Consider the following 18,703-nt stretch of genomic DNA (forward strand, 5'->3'; position numbering starts at 1 on the left):
TTCCCCGAGGCTTTCCCTCGAGGCTTTCCCACAGGGTTGTCCCACGTGCACACGTGGTGGGAGTCGATCCTCGGCTTGAACGTCAAGGCAGTGCAGGGAAAACAGGTTCCTCTGGAATGGACTGACACATCTGCGGGACTCTTGGAATGGTGGCACGACCCTGAAGTTCCTCTCGCCTTTCCTGTGGAGAGCGCCTCCTCTTGAGATGCGACGGGAACGCCGGGAATTCTTTCCCTACGAAATAGGGAAAGGATCCCTCATTTCGAGCTAGGAGGCGGAAACGGGGCTCCCCTGGATGTGTGTAGGACCCTCGTGCTTCCTCTCGAGTGGAGACGGGTATGTAGGGGAACTTCTTGAGTTGCAGCAAGGGTGTGAAGGACCCTTTGGAAGTTCCAGTGGTTAGATGTGATTAGCCTCGAGAAGCCTCAGCGGAAATGGGCCTCATCTCGCCTGGAGAGCAAAACCTCCTGGATTTTCTCGAGTTGCGGCAGGTGCTCTCGACTTACGACGGGGACCTCAGGGACCCGCTCTGGTGGCCTCAGGAAAGGCCAGTCCCCATGCGAGTTACTCGGGGCCTGTCGGGATTCCTCTCCCGTCGATGCCGGGGCCTAAGACCTTGTGTGGAGTCGGGGCCGGAACCTGAGGATTCCTCTCCAGTGCTGATATGCATCTTGGGGTACTGCTGGAGTCTCCCCAGGGGAGTCTGTCCTCGTCTCGAATGCGGGCATGCACTTGCACTCTCCTCCAGAGCGGTAGCAGCAGTGTCACGCAGTCCGCCGCGTGGATCAAAGAATCTATGGTTTTCCCTCGAGTCTTTCCCCGAGGCTTTCCCACGAGGCTTTCCCACAGGGTTGTCCCACGTGTAAAACGTGGTGGGAGTCGATCCTCGGCTTGAACGTCAAGGCAGTGCAGGGAAAACAGGTTCCTCTGGAATGGACTGACACATCTGCGGGACTCTTGGAATGGTGGCACGACCCTGAAGTTCCTCTCGCCTTTCCTGTGGAGAGCGCCTCCTCTTGAGATGCGACGGGAACGCCGGGAATTCTTTCCCTACGAAATAGGGAAAGGATCCCTCATCTCGAGCTATGAGGCGGAAACGGGGCTTCCCTGGATGTGTGCAGGACCCTCATGCTTCCTCTCGAGTGGAGACGGGTATGTCGGGGAACTTCTTGAGTTGCAGCAAGGGTGTGAAGGACCCTTTGGAAGTTCCAGTGTTTAGATGTGATTAGCCTCGAGAAGCCTCAGCGGAAATGACCCCATCTCGCCTGGAGAGCAAAACCTCCTGGATTTTCTTGAGTTGCGGCAGGTGCTCTCGACTTACGACGGGGACCTCAGGGACCCGCTCTGGTGGCCTCAGGAAAGGCCAGTCCCCATGCGAGTTGCTCGGGGCCTGTCGGGATTCCTCTCCCGTCGATGCCGGGGCCTAAGACCTTGTGTGGAGTCGGGGCCGGAACCTGAGGATTCCTCTCCAGTGCTGACATGGATCTTGGGGTAATTCTGGAGTCTCCCCAGGGGAGTCAGTCCTCGTCTCGAATGCGGGCATGCACTTGCGCTTTCCTCCAGAGCGGTAGCAGCAGTGTCACGCAGTCCGCCGCGTGGATCAAAGGATCTATGGTTTTCCCTCGAGTCTTTCCCACGAGGCTTTCCCACGAGGCTTTCCCACAGGGCTGTCCCACGTGCACACGTGGTGGGAGTCGATCCTCGGCTTGAACGTCAAGGCAGTGCAGGGAAAACAGGTTCCTCTGGAATGGACTGACACATCTGGGGGACTCTTGGAATGGTGGCACGACCCTGGAGTTCCTCTCGCCTTTCCTGTGGAGAGCGCCTCCTCTTGAGATGCCACGGGAACGCCGGGAATTCTTTCCCTATGTAACAGGGAAAGGATCCCTCATCTCGAGCTAGGAGGCGGAAACGGGGCTCCCCTGGATGTGTGCGGGACCCTCGTGCTTCTTCTCGAGTGGAGACGGGTATGTCGGGGAACTTCTTGAGTTGCAGTAAGGGTGTGAAAGACCCTTTGGAAGTTCCAGTGGTTAGATGTGATTAGCCTCGAGAAGCCTCAGCGGAAATGGGCCTCATCTCGCCTGGAGGGCAAAATCTCCTGGATTTTCTCGAGTTGCGGCAGGTGCTCTCGACTTACGACGGGGCCCTCAGGGACCCGCTCTGGTGGCCTCAGGAAAGGTCAGTCCCCATGCGAGTTCCTCGGGGGCCTCTCGGGATTCCTCTCCCGTCGTTGCCGGGGCGTAAGACCTTGTGTGGAATCGGGGCCGGAACCTGTAGATTCCTCTCCAGTGCTGACATGGATCTTGGGGTACTTCTGGAGTCTCCCCAGGGGAGTCAGTCCTCGACTCGAATGCGGGCATGCACTTGCGCTTTCCTCCAGAGCGGTAGCAGCAGTGTCACGTATTCCGCTGCGTGGATCAAAGGATCTATGGTTTTCCCTCGAGTCTTTCCCACGAGGCTTTCCCACGAGGCTTTCGCACGAGGCTTTCCCACAGGGCTGTCCCTCGTGCACACGTGGTGGGAGTCGATCCTCGGCTTGAACGTCAAGGCAGTGCAGGGAAAACAGGTTCCTCTGGAATGGACTGACACATCTGGGGGACTCTTGGAATGGTGGCACGACCCTGGAGATCCTCTCGCCTTTCCTATGGAGAGCGCCTCCTCTTGAGATGCGACGGGAACGCCGGGAATTCTTTCCCTACGAAACAGGGAAAGGATCCCTCATCTCGAGCTAGGAGGCGGAAACGGGGCTCCCCTGGATGTGTGCGGGACCCTCGTGCTTCTTCTCGAGTGGAGACGGGTATGTCGGGGAACTTCTTGAGTTGCAGCAAGGGTGTGAAGGACCCTTTGGAAGTTCCAGTGGTTAGATGTGATTAGCCTCGAGAAGCCTCGGCGGAAATGGGCCTCATCTCGCCTGGAGGGCAAAATCTCCTGGATTTTCTCGAGTTGTGGCAGGTGCTCTCGAGGTACCACGGGGACCTCAGGGACCCTCTCTGGTGGCCTCAGGAAAGGCCAGTCCCCATGCGAGTTCCTCGGGGGCCTCTCGGGATTCCTCTCCCGTCATTGTCGGGGCCTAAGACCTTCTATGGAGTCGGGGCCGGAACCTGAGGATTCCTCTCCATTGCTGACATGGATCTTGGGGTAGTGCTGGAGTCTCCCCAGGGGAGTCAGTCCTCGTCTCGAATGCGGTCATGCACTTGCGCTTTCCTCCAGAGCGGTAGCAGCAGTGTCACGCAGTCCGCCGCGTGGATCAAAGAATCTATGGTTTTCCCTCGAGTCTTTCCCCGAGGCTTTCCCACGAGGCTTTCCCACAGGGTTGTCCCACGTGCACACGTGTTGGGAGTCGATCCTCGGCTTGAACGTCAAGGCAGTGCAGGGAAAACAGGTTCCTCTGGAATGGACTGACATATCTGCGGGACTCTTTGAATGGTGGCACGACCCTGAAGTTCCTCTCGCCTTTCCTGTGGAGAGCGCCTCCTCTTGAGATGCGACGGGAACGCCGGGAATTCTTTCCCTACGAAATAGGGAAAGGATCCCTCATCTCGAGCTATGAGGCGGAAACGGGGCTTCCCTGGATGTGTGCAGGACCCTCATGCTTCCTCTCGAGTGGAGACGGGTATGTCGGGGAACTTCTTGAGTTGCAGCAAGGGTGTGAAGGACCCTTTGGAAGTTCCAGTGTTTAGATGTGATTAGCCTCGAGAAGCCTCAGCGGAAATGACCCCATCTCGCCTGGAGAGCAAAACCTCCTGGATTTTCTTGAGTTGCGGCAGGTGCTCTCGACTTACGACGGGGACCTCAGGGACCCGCTCTGGTGGCCTCAGGAAAGGCCAGTCCCCATGCGAGTTGCTCGGGGCCTGTCGGGATTCCTCTCCCGTCGATGCCGGGGCCTAAGACCTTGTGTGGAGTCGGGGCCGGAACCTGAGGATTCCTCTCCAGTGCTGACATGGATCTTGGGGTAATTCTGGAGTCTCCCCAGGGGAGTCAGTCCTCGTCTCGAATGCGGGCATGCACTTGCGCTTTCCTCCAGAGCGGTAGCAGCAGTGTCACGCAGTCCGCCGCGTGGATCAAAGGATCTATGGTTTTCCCTCGAGTCTTTCCCACGAGGCTTTACCACGAGGCTTTCCCACAGGGCTGTCCCACGTGCACACGTGGTGGGAGTCGATCCTCGGCTTGAACGTCAAGGCAGTGCAGGGAAAACAGGTTCCTCTGGAATGGACTGACACATCTGGGGGACTCTTGGAATGGTGGCACGACCCTGGAGTTCCTCTCGCCTTTCCTGTGGAGAGCGCCTCCTCTTGAGATGCCACGGGAACGCCGGGAATTCTTTCCCTACGTAACAGGGAAAGGATCCCTCATCTCGAGCTAGGAGGCGGAAACGGGGCTCCCCTGGATGTGTGCGGGACCCTCGTGCTTCTTCTCGAGTGGAGACGGGTATGTCGGGGAACTTCTTGAGTTGCAGTAAGGGTGTGAAAGACCCTTTGGAAGTTCCAGTGGTTAGATGTGATTAGCCTCGAGAAGCCTCAGCGGAAATGGGCCTCATCTCGCCTGGAGGGCAAAATCTCCTGGATTTTCTCGAGTTGCGGCAGGTGCTCTCGACTTACGACGGGGCCCTCAGGGACCCGCTCTGGTGGCCTCAGGAAAGGCCAGTCCCCATGCGAGTTCCTCGGGGGCCTCTCGGGATTCCTCTCCCGTCGTTGCCGGGGCGTAAGACCTTGTGTGGAATCGGGGCCGGAACCTGTAGATTCCTCTCCAGTGCTGACATGGATCTTGGGGTACTTCTGGAGTCTCCCCAGGGGAGTCAGTCCTCGACTCGAATGCGGGCATGCACTTGCGCTTTCCTCCAGAGCGGTAGCAGCAGTGTCACGTATTCCGCTGCGTGGATCAAAGGATCTATGGTTTTCCCTCGAGTCTTTCCCACGAGGCTTTCCCACGAGGCTTTCGCACGAGGCTTTCCCACAGGGCTGTCCCTCGTGCACACGTGGTGGGAGTCGATCCTCGGCTTGAACGTCAAGGCAGTGCAGGGAAAACAGGTTCCTCTGGAATGGACTGACACATCTGGGGGACTCTTGGAATGGTGGCACGACCCTGGAGATCCTCTCGCCTTTCCTATGGAGAGCGCCTCCTCTTGAGATGCGACGGGAACGCCGGGAATTCTTTCCCTACGAAACAGGGAAAGGAGCCCTCATCTCGAGCTAGGAGGCGGAAACGGGGCTCCCCTGGATGTGTGCGGGACCCTCGTGCTTCTTCTCGAGTGGAGACGGGTATGTCGGGGAACTTCTTGAGTTGCAGCAAGGGTGTGAAGGACCCTTTGGAAGTTCCAGTGGTTAGATGTGATTAGCCTCGAGAAGCCTCGGCGGAAATGGGCCTCATCTCGCCTGGAGGGCAAAATCTCCTGGATTTTCTCGAGTTGTGGCAGGTGCTCTCGAGGTACCACGGGGACCTCAGGGACCCTCTCTGGTGGCCTCAGGAAAGGCCAGTCCCCATGCGAGTTCCTCGGGGGCCTCTCGGGATTCCTCTCCCGTCATTGTCGGGGCCTAAGACCTTCTATGGAGTCGGGGCCGGAACCTGAGGATTCCTCTCCATTGCTGACATGGATCTTGGGGTAGTGCTGGAGTCTCCCCAGGGGAGTCAGTCCTCGTCTCGAATGCGGTCATGCACTTGCGCTTTCCTCCAGAGCGGTAGCAGCAGTGTCACGCAGTCCGCCGCGTGGATCAAAGAATCTATGGTTTTCCCTCGAGTCTTTCCCCGAGGCTTTCCCACGAGGCTTTCCCACAGGGTTGTCCCACGTGCACACGTGTTGGGAGTCGATCCTCGGCTTGAACGTCAAGGCAGTGCAGGGAAAACAGGTTCCTCTGGAATGGACTGACATATCTGCGGGACTCTTTGAATGGTGGCACGACCCTGAAGTTCCTCTCGCCTTTCCTGTGGAGAGCGCCTCCTCTTGAGATGCGACGGGAACGCCGGGAATTATTTCCCTACGAAATAGGGAAAGGATCCCTCATCTCGAGCTAGGAGGCCGAAACGGGGCTCCCCTGGATGTGTGCAGGACCCTCGTGCTTCCTCTCGAGTGGAGACGGGTATGTCGGGGAACTTCTTGAGTTGCAGCAAGGGTGTGAAGGACCCTTAGGAAGTTCCAGTGGTTAGATGTGATTAGCCTCGAGAAGCCTCAGCGGAAATGTGCCTCATCTCGCCTGGAGAGCAAAACCTCCTGGATTTTCTCGAGTTGGGGCAGGTGCTCTCGACTTACGACGGGGACCTCAGGGACCCGCTCTGGTGGCCTCAGGAAAGGCCAGTCCCCATGCGAGTTCCTCGGGGCCTGTCGGGATTCCTCTCCCATCGATGCCGGGGCCTAAGACCTTGTGTGGAGTCGGGGCCGGAACCTGAGGATTCCTCTCCAGTGCTGACATGGATCTTGGGGTACTTCTGGAGTCTCCCCAGGGGAGTCAGTCCTCGTCTCGAATGCGGGCATGCACTTGCGCTTTCCTCCAGAGCGGTAGCAGCAGTGTCACGCAGTCCGCCGTGTGGATCAAAGGATCTATGGTTTTCCCTCGAGTCTTTCCCACGAGGCTTTCCCACGAGGCTTTCCCACGAGGCTTTCCCACAGGGCTGTCCCATGTGCACACGTGGTGGGAGTCGATCTTCGGCTTGAACGTCAAGGCAGTGCAGGGAAAACAGGTTCCTCTGGAATGGACTGACACATCTGGGGGACTCTTGGAATGGTGGCACGACCCTGGAGTTCCTCTCGCCTTTCCTGTGGAGAGCGCCTCCTCTTGAGGTGCGACGAGAACGCCGGGAATTCTTTCCCTACGAAACAGGGAAAGAATCTCTCATCTCGAGCTAGGAGGCGGAAACCGGGCTCCCCTGGATGTGTGCGTAACCCTGGTGCTTCCTCTCGAGTGGAGACGGGTATGTCGGGGAACTTCTTGAGTTGCAGCAAGGGTGTGAAGGACCCTTTGGAAGTTCCAGTGGTTAGATGTGATTAGCCTGGAGAAGCCTCAGCGGAAATGGGCCTTATCTCGCCTGGAGGGCAAAACCTCCTGGATTTTCTCGAGTTGCGGCAGGTGCTCTCGACCTACGACGGGGACCTCAGGGACCCGCACTGGTGGCCTCAGGAAAGGCCAGTCCCCATGCGACTTCCTCGGGGGCCTCTCAGGATTCCTCTCCCGTCGATGCCGGGGCCTAAGACCTTGTGTGGAGTCGGGGCCGGAACCTGAGGATTCCTCTCCAGTGCTGACATGGACCTTGGGGTACTTCTGGAGTCTCCCCAGGGGAGTCAGTCCTCGTCTCGAATGCGGGCATGCACTTGCGCTTTCCTCCAGAGCGGTAGCAGCAGTGTCACGCAGTCCACCGCGTGGATCAAAGGATCTATGGTTTTCCCTCGAGTCTTTCCCACGAGGCTTTCCCACGAGGCTTTCCTACAGGGCTGCCCACGTGCACACGTGGTGGGAGTCGATCCTCTGCTTGAACGTCAAGGCAGTTCAGGGAAAACAGGTTCCTCTGGAATGGACTGACACATCTGGGGGACTCGTGGAATGGTGGCACGACCCTGGAGTTCCTCTCGCCTTTCCTGTGGAGAGCGCCTCCTCTTGAGATGCGACGGGAACGCCGGGAATTCTTTCCCTACGAAACAGGGAAAGGATCCATCATCTCGAGCTAGGAGGCGGAAACGGGGCCCCCTGGATGTGTGCAGGACCCTCGTGCTTCCTCTCGAGTGGAGACGGGTATGTCGGGGAACTTCTTGAGTTGCAGCAAGGGTGTGAAGGACCCTTTGGAAGTTCCAGTGGTTAGATGTGATTAGCCTCGAGAAGCCTCAGCGGAAATGGGCCTCATCTCGCCTGGAGGGCAAAACCTCCTGGATTTTCTCGAGTTGCGGCAGGTGCTCTCGACTTATGACGGGGACCTCAGGGACCCGCTCTGGTGGCCTCAGGAAAGGCCAGTCCCCATGCGAGTTCCTCGGGGGCCTCTTGGGATTCCTCTGCCGTCGATCCGGGGCCTAAGACCTTGTGTGGAGTCGGGGCGGGAACCTGAGGATTCCTCTCCAGTGCTGACATGGATCTTGGGGTACTTCTGGAGTCTCCCCAGGGGAGGCAGTCCTCGTCTCGAATGCGGGCATGCACTTGCGCTTTCCTCCAGAGCGGTAGCAGCAGTGTCACGCAGTCCGCAGCGTGGATCAAAGGATCTATGGTTTTCCCTCGAGTCTTTCCCACGAGGCTTTCCCACGAGGCTTTCCCACGAGGCCTTCCCACAGGGCTGTCCCACGTGAATACGTGGTGGGAGTCGATCCTCGGCTTTAACGTCAAGGCAGTGCAGGGAAACAGGTTCCTCTGGAATGGACTGACACATCCGGGGGACTCTTGGAATGGTGGCACGACCCTGGAGTTCTTCTCGCCTTTCCTGTGGAGAGCGCCTCCTCGTGAGATGCGACGGGAACGCCGGGAATTCTTTCCCTACGAAACAGGGAAAGGATCCCTCATCTCGAGCTAGGAGGCGGAAACGGGGCTCCCCTGGATGTGTGCGGGACCCTCGTGCTTCCTCTCGAGTGGAGACGGGTATGTCGGGGAACTTCTTGAGTTGCAGCAAGGGAGTGAAGGACCCTTTGGAAGTTCCAGTGGTTAGATGTGATTAGCCTCGAGAAGCCTCAGCGGAAATGGGCCTCATCTCGCCTGGAGGGCAAAACCTCCTGGATTTTCTAGAGTTACGGCAGGTGCTCTCGACTTACGAGGGGGCCCTCAGGGACCCGCTCTGGTGGCCTCAGGAAAGGCCAGTCCCAATGCGAGTTCCTCGGGGGCCTCTCGGGATTCCTCTGCCGTAGATGCCGGGGCCTAAGACCTTGTGTGGAGTCGGGGCCGGAACCTGAGGATTCCTATCCAGTGCTGACATGGATCTTGGGGTACTTCTGGAGTCTCCCCAGGGAAGTCAGTCCTCGTCTCGAATGTGGGCATGCACTTGCGCTTTCCTCCAGAGCGGTAGCAGCAGTGTCACGCAGTCCACCGCGTGGATCAAAGGATCTATGGTTTTCCCTGGAGTCTTTCCCACGAGGCTTTCCCACGAGGCTTTCCCACAGGGCTGTCCCACGTGCACACGTGGTGGGAGTCGATCCTCGGCTTGAACATCAAGGCAGTGCAGGGAAAAAAGGTTCCTCTGGAATGGACTGACACATCCGGGGGACTCTTGGAATGGTGGCACGACCCTGGAGTTCCTCTCGCCTTTCCTGTGGAGAGCGCCTCCTCTTGAGATGCGACGGGAACGCCGGGAATCCTTTCCCTACGAAACAGGGAAAGGATCCCTCATCTCGAGCTAGGAGGCGGAAACGGGGCTCCCCTGGATGTGTGCGTGACCCTCGTGCTTCCTTTCCAGTGAAGACGGGTATGTCGGGGAACTTCTTGAGTTGCAGCAAGGGTGTGAAGGACCCTTTGGAAGTTCCAGTGGTTAGATGTGATTAGCCTCCAGAAGCCTCAGCGGAAATGGGCCTCATCTCGCCTGGAGGGAAAACCTCCTAGATATTCTCGAGTTGCGGCAGGTGCTCTCGACTTACGACGGGGACCTCAGGGACCCGCTCTGGTGGCCTCAGGAAAGGCCAGTCCCCATGCGAGTTCATCGGGGGCCTCTCGGGATTCCTCCCCATCGATGCCGGGGCCTAAGACCTTGTGTGGAGTCGGGGCCGGAACCTGAGGATTCCTCTCCAGTGCTGACATGGATCTTGGGGTACTTCTGGAGTCTCCCCAGGGGAGTCAGTCCTCGTCTCCAATGCGGGCATGCACTTGCGCTTTCCTCCAGAGCGGTAGCAGCAGTGTCACGCATTGCGCCGCATGGATCAAAGGATCTATGGTTTTCCCTCGAGTCTTTCCCACGAGGCTTTCCCACGAGGCTTTCCCACAGGGCTGTCCCACGTGCACACGTGGTGGGAGTCGATCCTCGGCTTGAACGTCAAGGCAGTGCAGGGAAAACAGGTTCCTCTGGAATGGACTGACACATATGGGGGACTCTTGGAATGGTGGCACGACCCTGGAGTTCCTCTCGCCTTTCCTGTGGAGAGCGCCTCCTCTTGAGATGCGACGGGAACGCCGGGAATTCTTTCCCTACGAAACAGGGAAAGGATCCCTCATCTCGAGCTAGGAGGCGGAAACGGGGCTCCCCTGGATGTGTGCGGGACCCTCGTGCTTCCTCTCGAGTGAAGAAGGGTATGTCGGGGAACTTCTTGAGTTGCAGCAAGGGTGTGAAGGACCCTTTGGAAGTTCCAGTGGTTAGATGTGATTAGCCTCGAGAAGCCTGAGCGGAAATGGGCCTCATCTCGCCTGGAGGGCAAAACCTCCTAGATATTCTCGAGTTGCGGCAGGTGCTCTCGACTTACGACGGGGACCTCAGGGACCCGCTCTGGTGGCCTCAGGAAAGGCCAGTCCCCATGCGAGGTCCTCGGGGGCCTCTCGGGATTCCTCCCCATCGATGCCGGGGCCTAGGACCTTGTGTGGAGTCGGGGCCGGAACCTGAGGATTCCTCTCCAGTGCTGACATGCATCTTGGGGTACTGCTGGAGTCTCCCCAGGGGAGTCAGTCCTCGTCTCGAATGCGGGCATGCACTTGCGCTTTCCTCCAGAGCGGTAGCAGCAGTGTCACGCAGTCCACCGCGTGGATCAAAAGATCTATGGTTTTCCCTCGAGTCTTTCCCACTAGTCTTTCCCACGAGGCTTTCCTACGAGTCCTTCCCACAGGGCTGACCCACATGAACACGTGGTCGGAGTCGATCCTCGGCTTTAACGTCAAGGCAGTGCAGGGAAACTGGTTCCTCTGGAATGGACTGACACATCCGGGGGACTCTTGGAATGGTGGCACGACCCTGGAGTTCCTCTCGCCTTTCCTGTGGAGAGCGCCTCCTCTTGAGATGCGACGGGAACGCCGGGAATCCTTTCCCTACGAAACAGGGAAAGGATCCCTCATCTCGAGCTAGGAGGCGGAAACGGGGCTCCCCTGGATGTGTGCGTGACCCTCGTGCTTCCTTTCCAGTGAAGACGGGTATGTCGGGGAACTTCTTGAGTTGCAGCAAGGGTGTGAAGGACCCTTTGGAAGTTCCAGTGGTTAGATGTGATTAACCTCGAGAAGCCTCAGCGGAAATGGGCCTCATCTCGCCTGGAGGGCAAAATCTCGTGGATTTTCTCGAGTTGCGGCAGGTGCTCTCGACTTACGACGGGGCCCTCAGGGACCCGCTCTGGTGGCCTCAGGAAATGCCAGTCCCCATGCGAGTTCCTCGGGGGACTCTCGGGATTCCTCTGCCTTCGATGCTGGGGCCTAAGACCTTGTGTGGAGTCGGGGCCGGAACCTGAGAATTCCTCTCCAGTGCTGACATGGATCTTGGGGTACTTCTGGAGTCTCCCCAGGGGAGTCAGTCCTCGTCTCGAATGCGGGCATGCACTTGCGCTTTCCTCCAGAGCGGTAGCAGCAGTGTCACGCAGTCCACTGCGTGGTTCAAAGAATCTATGGTTTTCCCTCGAGTCTTTCCCACGAGGCTTTCCCACGAGGCTTTCCCACAGGGCTGTCCCACGTGCACACGTGGTGGGAGTCGATCCTCGGCTTGAACGTCAAGGCAGTGCAGGGAAAACAGGTTCGTCTGGAATGGACTGACACATCTGGGGGACTCTTGGAATGGTGGCACGACCCTGGAGTTCCTCTCGCCTTTCCTGTGGAGAGCGCCTCTTCTTGAGATGCGACGGGAACGCCGGGAATTCTTTCCCTACGAAACAGGGAAAGGATCCCTCATCTCGAGCTAGGAGGCGGAAACGGGGCTCCCCTGGATGTGTGCGGGACCCTCGTGCTTCCTCGCAAGTGGAGACGGGTATGTCGGGGAACTTCTTGAGATGCAGCAAGGGTGTGAAGGACCCTTTGGAAGTTCCAGTGGTTAGATGTGATTAGCCTCGAGCAGCCTCAGCGGAACTGGGCCTCAGCTCGCCTGGAGGGCAAAACCTCCTGGATTTTCTCGAGTTGCGGCAGGTGCTCTCGACTTACGACGGGGACCTCAGGGACCCGCTCTGCTGGCCTCAGGAAAGGCTAGTCCCCATGCGAGTTGCTCGGGGCCTCTCGTGATCTCTCTCCCGTCGATGCTGGGGCCTAAGACCTTGTGTGGAGTCGGGGCCGGAACCTGAGGATTCCTCTCCAATGCTGACATGGATCTTGGGGTACTTCTGAAGTCTCCGCAGGGGAGTCAGTCCTCGTCTCGAATGCGGGCTTGCACTTGCCCTTTCCTCCAGAGCGGTAGCAGCAGTGTCATGCATTCCGCCGAGTGGATCAAAGGATCTATGGTTTTCCCTCTAGTCTTTCCCACGAGGATTTCCCACGAGGCTTTCCCACAGGGCTGCCCACGTGCACACGTGGTGGGAGTCGATCCTCTGCTTGAACGTCAAGGCAGTGCAGGGAAAACAGGTTCCTCTGGAATGGACTGACACATCTGGGGGACTCGTGGAATGGTGGCACGACCCTGGAGTTCCTCTCGCCTTTCCTGTGGAGAGCGCCTCCTCTTGAGATGCGACGGGAACGCCGGGAATTCTTTCCAGAGGAAACAGGGAAAGGATCCCTCATCTCGAGCTAGGAGGCGGAAACGGGGCTCCCCTGGATGTGTGCGGGACCCTCGTGCTTCCTCTCGACTGGAGACGGGTATGTCGGGAAACTTCTTGAGTTGCAGCAAGGGTGTGAAGGACCCTTTGGAAGTTCCAGTGGTTAGATGTAATTAGCCTCGAGAAGCCCCAGCGGAAACGGGCCTCATCTCGCCTGGAGGGCAAAACCTCCTGGATTTTCTCGAATTGAGGCAGGGCCTCTCGACTTTGGTCGGGGCCATCAGGGACCCGCTCTGGTGGCCTCAGGAAAGGCCAGTCCCCATGCGAGTTCTTCGGGGGCCTCTCGGGATTCCTTCCCATCGATGCCGGGGCCTAAGACCTTGTGTGGAGTCGGGGCCGGAACCTGAGGATTCCTCTCCAGTGCTGACATGGATCTTGGGGTACTTCTGGAGTTTCCCCAGGGGAGTCAGTCCTCGTCTCGAATGCGGGCCTGCACTTGCGCTTTCCTCCAGAGCGGTAGCAGCAGTGTCACGCAGTCCGCAGCGTGGATCAAAGGGTCTATGGTTTTCCCTCGAGTCTTTCCCACGAGGCTTTCCCACGAGGCTTTCCCACAGGGCTGTCCCACGTGCACACGTGGTGGGAGTCGATCCTCGGCTTGAACGTCAAGGCAGTGCAGGGAAAACAGGTTCCTCTGGAATGGACTGACACATCCGGGGGACTATTGGAATGGTGGCACGAACCTGGAGTTCCTCTCGCCTTTCCTGTGGAGAGCGCCTCCTCTTGAGATGCGACGGGAACGCCGGGAATTCTTTCCCTACGAAACAGGGAAAGGATCCCTCATCTCGAGCTAGGAGGCGGAAACGGGGCTCCCCTGGATGTGTGCGGGACCCTCGTTCTTCCTCTCGAGTGAAGACGGGTATGTCGGGGAACTTCTTGAGTTGCAGCAAGGGTGTGAAGGACCCTTTGGAAGTTCCAGTGGTTAGATGTGATTAGCCACGAGAAGCCTCAGCGGAAATGGGCCTCATCTCGCCTGGAGGGCAAAACCTCCTAGGTATTCTCGAGTTGCGGCAGGTGCTCTCGACTTACGACGGGGACCTCAGGGACACGCTCTGGTGGCCTCAGGAAAGGCCAGTCCCCATGCGAGTTCCTCGGGGGCCTCTCGGGATTCCTCCCCATCGATGCCGCGGCCTAAGACCTTGTGTGGAGTCGGGGCCAGAACCTGAGGATTCCTCTCCAGTGCTGACATGGATCTTGGGGTACTTCTGGAGTCTCCCCAGGGGAGTCAGTCCTCGTCTCGAATGCGGGCATGCACTTGCGCTTTCCTCCAGAGCGGTAGCAGCAGTGTCACGCAGTCCACCGCGTGGATCAAAGGATCTATGGTTTTCCCTCGAGTCTTTCCCACGAGGCTTTCCCACGAGGCTTTCCCACAGGGCTGTCCCACGTGCACACGTGGTGGGAGTCGATCCTGGGCTTGAACGTCAAGGCAGTGCAGGGAAAACAGGTTCCTCTGGAATGGACTGACACATATGGGGGACTCTTGGAATGGTGGCACGACCCTGGAGTTCCTCTCGCCTTTCCTGTGAAGAGCGCCTCCTCTTGAGATGCGACGGGAACGCCGGGAATTCTTTCCCTACGAAACAGGGAAAGGATCCCTCATCTCGAGCTAGGAGGCGGAAACGGGGCTCCCCTGGATGTGTGCGGGACCCTCGTGCTTCCTCTCGAGTGAAGACGGGTATGTCGGGGAACTTCTTGAGTTGCAGCAAGGGTGTGAAGGACCCTTTGGAAGTTCCAGTGGTTAAATGTGATTAGCCTCGAGAAGCCTCAGCGGAAATGGGCCTAATCTCGCCTGGAGGGCAAAACCTCCTAGATATTCTCGAGTTGCGGCAGGTGCTCTCGACTTACGACGGGGACCTCAGGGACCCGCTCTGGTGGCCTCAGGAAAGGCCAGTCCCCATGCGAGTTCCTCGGGGGCCTCTCGGGATTCCTCCCCATCGATGCCGGGGCCTAGGACCTTGTGTGGAGTCGGGGCCGGAACCTGAGGATTCCTCTCCAGTGCTGACATGCATCTTGGGGTACTGCTGGAGTCTCCCCAGGGGAGTCAGTCCTCGTCTCGAATGCGGGTATGCACTTGTGCTTTCCTCCAGAGCGGTAGCAGCAGTGTCACGCAGTCCACCGCGTGGATCAAAAGATCTATGGTTTTCCCTCGAGTCTTTCCCACGAGTCTTTCCCACGAGGCTTTCCTACGAGGCCTTCCCACAGGGCTGACCCACGTGAACACGTGGTCGGAGTCGATCCTCGGCTTTAACGTCAAGGCAGTGCAGGGAAACAGGTTCCTCTGGAATGGACTGACACATCTGGGGTACTCTTGGAATGGTGGCACGACCCTGGAGTTCCTCTCGCCTTTCCTGTGGAGAGCGCCTCCTCTTGAGATGCGACGGGAACGCCGGGAATTCTTTCCCTAAGAAACAGGGAAAGGATCCCTCATCTCGAGCTAGGAGGCGGAAACGGGGCTCCCCTGGATGTGTGCGGGACCCTCGTGCTTCCTCTCCAGTGGAGACGGGTATGTCGGGGAACTTCTTGAGTTGCAGCAAGGGTGTGAAGGACCCTTTGGAAGTTCCAGTGGTTAGATGTGATTAGCCTCAAGAAGCCTCAGCGGAAACCGGCCTCATCTCGCCTGGAGGGCAAAACCTCCTGGATTTTCTCGAGTTGCGGCAGGTGCTCTCGACTTACAACGGGGACCTCAGGGACCCGCTCTGGTGGCCTCAGGAAAGGCCAGTCCCCATGCGAGTCCCTCGGGGGCCTCTCGGGATTCCTCTGCCGTCGATGCCGGGGCCTAAGACCTTGTGTGGAGTCGGGGCCGGAACCTGAGGATTCCTCTCGGTGCTGACATGGATCTTGGGGTACGTCTGGAGTCTCCCCAGGGAAGTCAGTCCTCGTCTCGCATGCGCGCATGCACTTGCGCTTTCCTACAGAGCGGTAGCAGCAGTGTCACGCAGTCCACCGCGTGGATCAAAGAATCTATGGTTTTCCGTCAAGTCTTTCCCCGAGGCTTTCCCATGAGGCTTTCCCACAGGGCTGTCCCAGGTGCACACGTGTTGGGAGTCGATCCTCGGCTTGAACGTCAAGGCAGTGCAGGGAAAACAGGTTCCTCTGGAATGGACTGACACATCTGGGGGACTCTTGGAATGGTGGCACCACCCTGGAGTTCCTCTCGCCTTTCCTGTGCAGAGCGCCTCCTCTTGAGATGCGACGGGAACGCCGGGAATTCTTTCCCTACGAAACAGGGAAAGGATCTCTCATCTCGAGCTAGGAGGCGGAAACTGGGCTCCCCTGGATGTGTGCGTGACCCTCGTGCTTCCTCTCGAGTGGAGACGGGTATGTCGGGGAACTTCTTGAGTTGCAGCAAGGGTGTGAAGGACCCTTTGGAAGTTCCAGTGGTTAGATGTGATTAGCCTCGAGAAGCCTCAGCGGAAACGGGCCTCATCTCGCCTGGAGGGCAAAACCTCCTGGATTTTCTCGAGTTGTGGCAGGTTCTCTCGACTTACGACGGGGACCTCATTGACCCGCTCTGGTGTCCTCAGGAAAGGCCAGTCCCCATGTGAGTTACTCGGGGCCTGTCGGGATTCCTCTCCCGTCGATGCCGGGGCCTTGACCTTGTGTGGAGTCGGGGCCGGAAGCTGAGGATTCCTCTCCAGTGCTGACATGGATCTTGGGGTACTGCTGGAGTCTCCCCAGGGGAGTCAGTCCTCGTCTCGAATGCGGGCATGCACTTGCGCTTTCCTCCAGAGCGGTAGCAGCAGTGTCACGCAGTCCGCCGCGTGGATCAAAGGATCTATGGTTTTCCCTCGAGTCTTTCCCACGAGTCTTTCCCACGAGGCTTTCCCACAGGGCTGTCCCACGTGCACACGTGGTGGGAGTCGATCCTCGGCTTGAACGTCAAGGCAGTGCAGGGAAAACAGGTTCCTCTGGAATGGACTGACACATCTGGGGGACTCTTGGAATGGTGGCACGACCCTGGAGTTCCTCTCGCCTTTCCTTGGAGAGAGCCTCCTCTTGAGATGCGACGGGAACGCCGGGAATTCTTTCCCTACGAAACAGGGAAAGGATCCCTCATCTCGAGCTAGGAGGCGGAAACGCGGCTCCCCTGGATGTGTGCGGGACCCTCGTGCTTCCTCTCGAGTGGAGACGGGTATGTCGGGGAACTTCTTGAGTTGCAGCAAGGGTGTGAAGGACCCTTTGGAAGTTCCAGTGGTTAGATGTGATTAGCCTCGAGAAGCCTCAGCGGAAATGGGCCTCATCTCGCCTGGAGGGCAAAACCTCCTGGATTTTCTCGAGTTGCAGCAGGTGCTCTCGACGTACGACGGGGACCTCATTGACGCGCTCTGGTGGCCTCAGGAAAGGCCAGTCCCCATGCGAGTTCCTCGGGGGCCTCTCAGGATTCCTCTCCCGTCGATGCCGTGGCCTAAGACCTTGTGTGGAATCGGGGCCGGAACCTGAGGATTCCTCTCCAGTGCTGACATGGATCTTGGGGTACTGCTGGAGTCTCCCCAGGGGAGTCAGTCCTCGTCTCGAATGCGGGCATGCACTTGCGCTTTCCTCCAGAGGGGTAGCAGCAGTGTCACGCAGTCCGCCGCGTGGATCAAAGGATCTATGGTTTTCCCTCGAGTCTTTCCCACGATGCTTTCCCACGAGGCTTTCCCACGAGGCTTTCCCACACGGCTGTCCCCCGTGCACACGGGGTGGGAGTCGATCCTCGGCTTGAACGTCAAGGCAGTGCAGGGAAAACAGGTTCCTCTGGAATGGACTGACACATCTGGGGGACTCTTGGAATGGTGGCACGACCCTGGAGTTCCTCTCGCCTTTCCTGTGCAGAGCGCCTCCTCTTGAGATGCGACGGGAACGCCGGGAATTCTTTCCCTACGAAACAGGGAAAGGATCCCTCATCTCGAGCTAGGAGGCGCAAACGGGGCTCCCCTGGATGTGTGGGGGACCCTCGTGCTTCCTCTCGAGTGGAGACGGGTATGTCGGGGAACTTCTTGAGTTGCAGCAAGGGTGTGTAGGACCCTTTGGAAGTTCCAGTGGTTAGATGTGATTAGCCTCCAGAAGCCTCAGCGGAAATGGGCCTCATCTCGCCTGGAGGGCAAAACCTCCTGGATTTTCTCGAGTTGCGGCAGGTGCTCTCGACTTACAACGGGGACCTCAGGGACCCGCTCTGGTGGCCTCAGGAAAGGCCAGTCCCCATGCGAGTTCCTCGGGGGCCTCTCGGGATTCCTCTGCCGTCGATGCCGGGGCCTAAGACCTTGTGTGGAGTCGGGGCCGGAACCTCAGGATTCCTCTCCAGTGCTGACATGGATCTTGGGGTACGTCTGGAGTCTCCCCAGGGGAGTCAGTCCTCGTCTCGCATGCGCGCATGCACTTGCGCTTTCCTACAGATCGGTAGCAGCAGTGTCACGCAGTCCACCGCGTGGATCAAAGAATCTATGGTTTTCTGTCAAGTCTTTCCCCGAGGCTTTCCCATGAGGCTTTCCCACAGGGCTGTCCCACGTGCACACGTGTTGGGAGTCGATACTCGGCTTGAACGTCAAGGCAGTGCAGGGAAAACAGGTTCCTCTGGAATGGACTGACACATCTGGGGGACTCTTGAAATGGTGGCACCACCCTGGAGTTCCGCTCGCCTTTCCTGTGGAGAGCGCCTCCTCTTGAGATGCGACGGGAACGCCGGGAATTCTTTCCCTACGAAACAGGGAAAGGATCTCTCATCTCGAGCTAGGAGGCGGAAACTGGGCTCCCCTGGATGTGTGCGTGACCCTCGTGCTTCCTCTCGAGTGGAGACGGGTATGTCGGGGAACTTCTTGAGTTGCAGCAAGGGTGTGAAGGACCCTTTGGAAGTTCCAGTGGTTAGATGTGATTAGCCTCGAGAAGCCTCAGCGGAAACGGGCCTCATCTCGCCTGGAGGGCAAAACCTCCTGGATTTTCTCGAGTTGTGGCAAGTGCTCTCGACTTACGACGGGGACCTCATTGACCCGCTCTGATGTCCTCAGGCAAGGCCAGTCCCCATGCGAGTTACTCGGGGCCTGTCGGGATTCCTCTCCCGACGATGCCGGGGCCTTGACCTTGTGTGGAGTCGGGGCCGGAAGCTGAGGATTCCTCTCCAGTGCTGACATG

Source organism: Ovis canadensis, chromosome 3 (genome assembly GCF_042477335.2).
Source record: "Ovis canadensis isolate MfBH-ARS-UI-01 breed Bighorn chromosome 3, ARS-UI_OviCan_v2, whole genome shotgun sequence".
In the NCBI taxonomy this organism is placed as follows: Eukaryota; Metazoa; Chordata; class Mammalia; order Artiodactyla; family Bovidae; genus Ovis; species Ovis canadensis.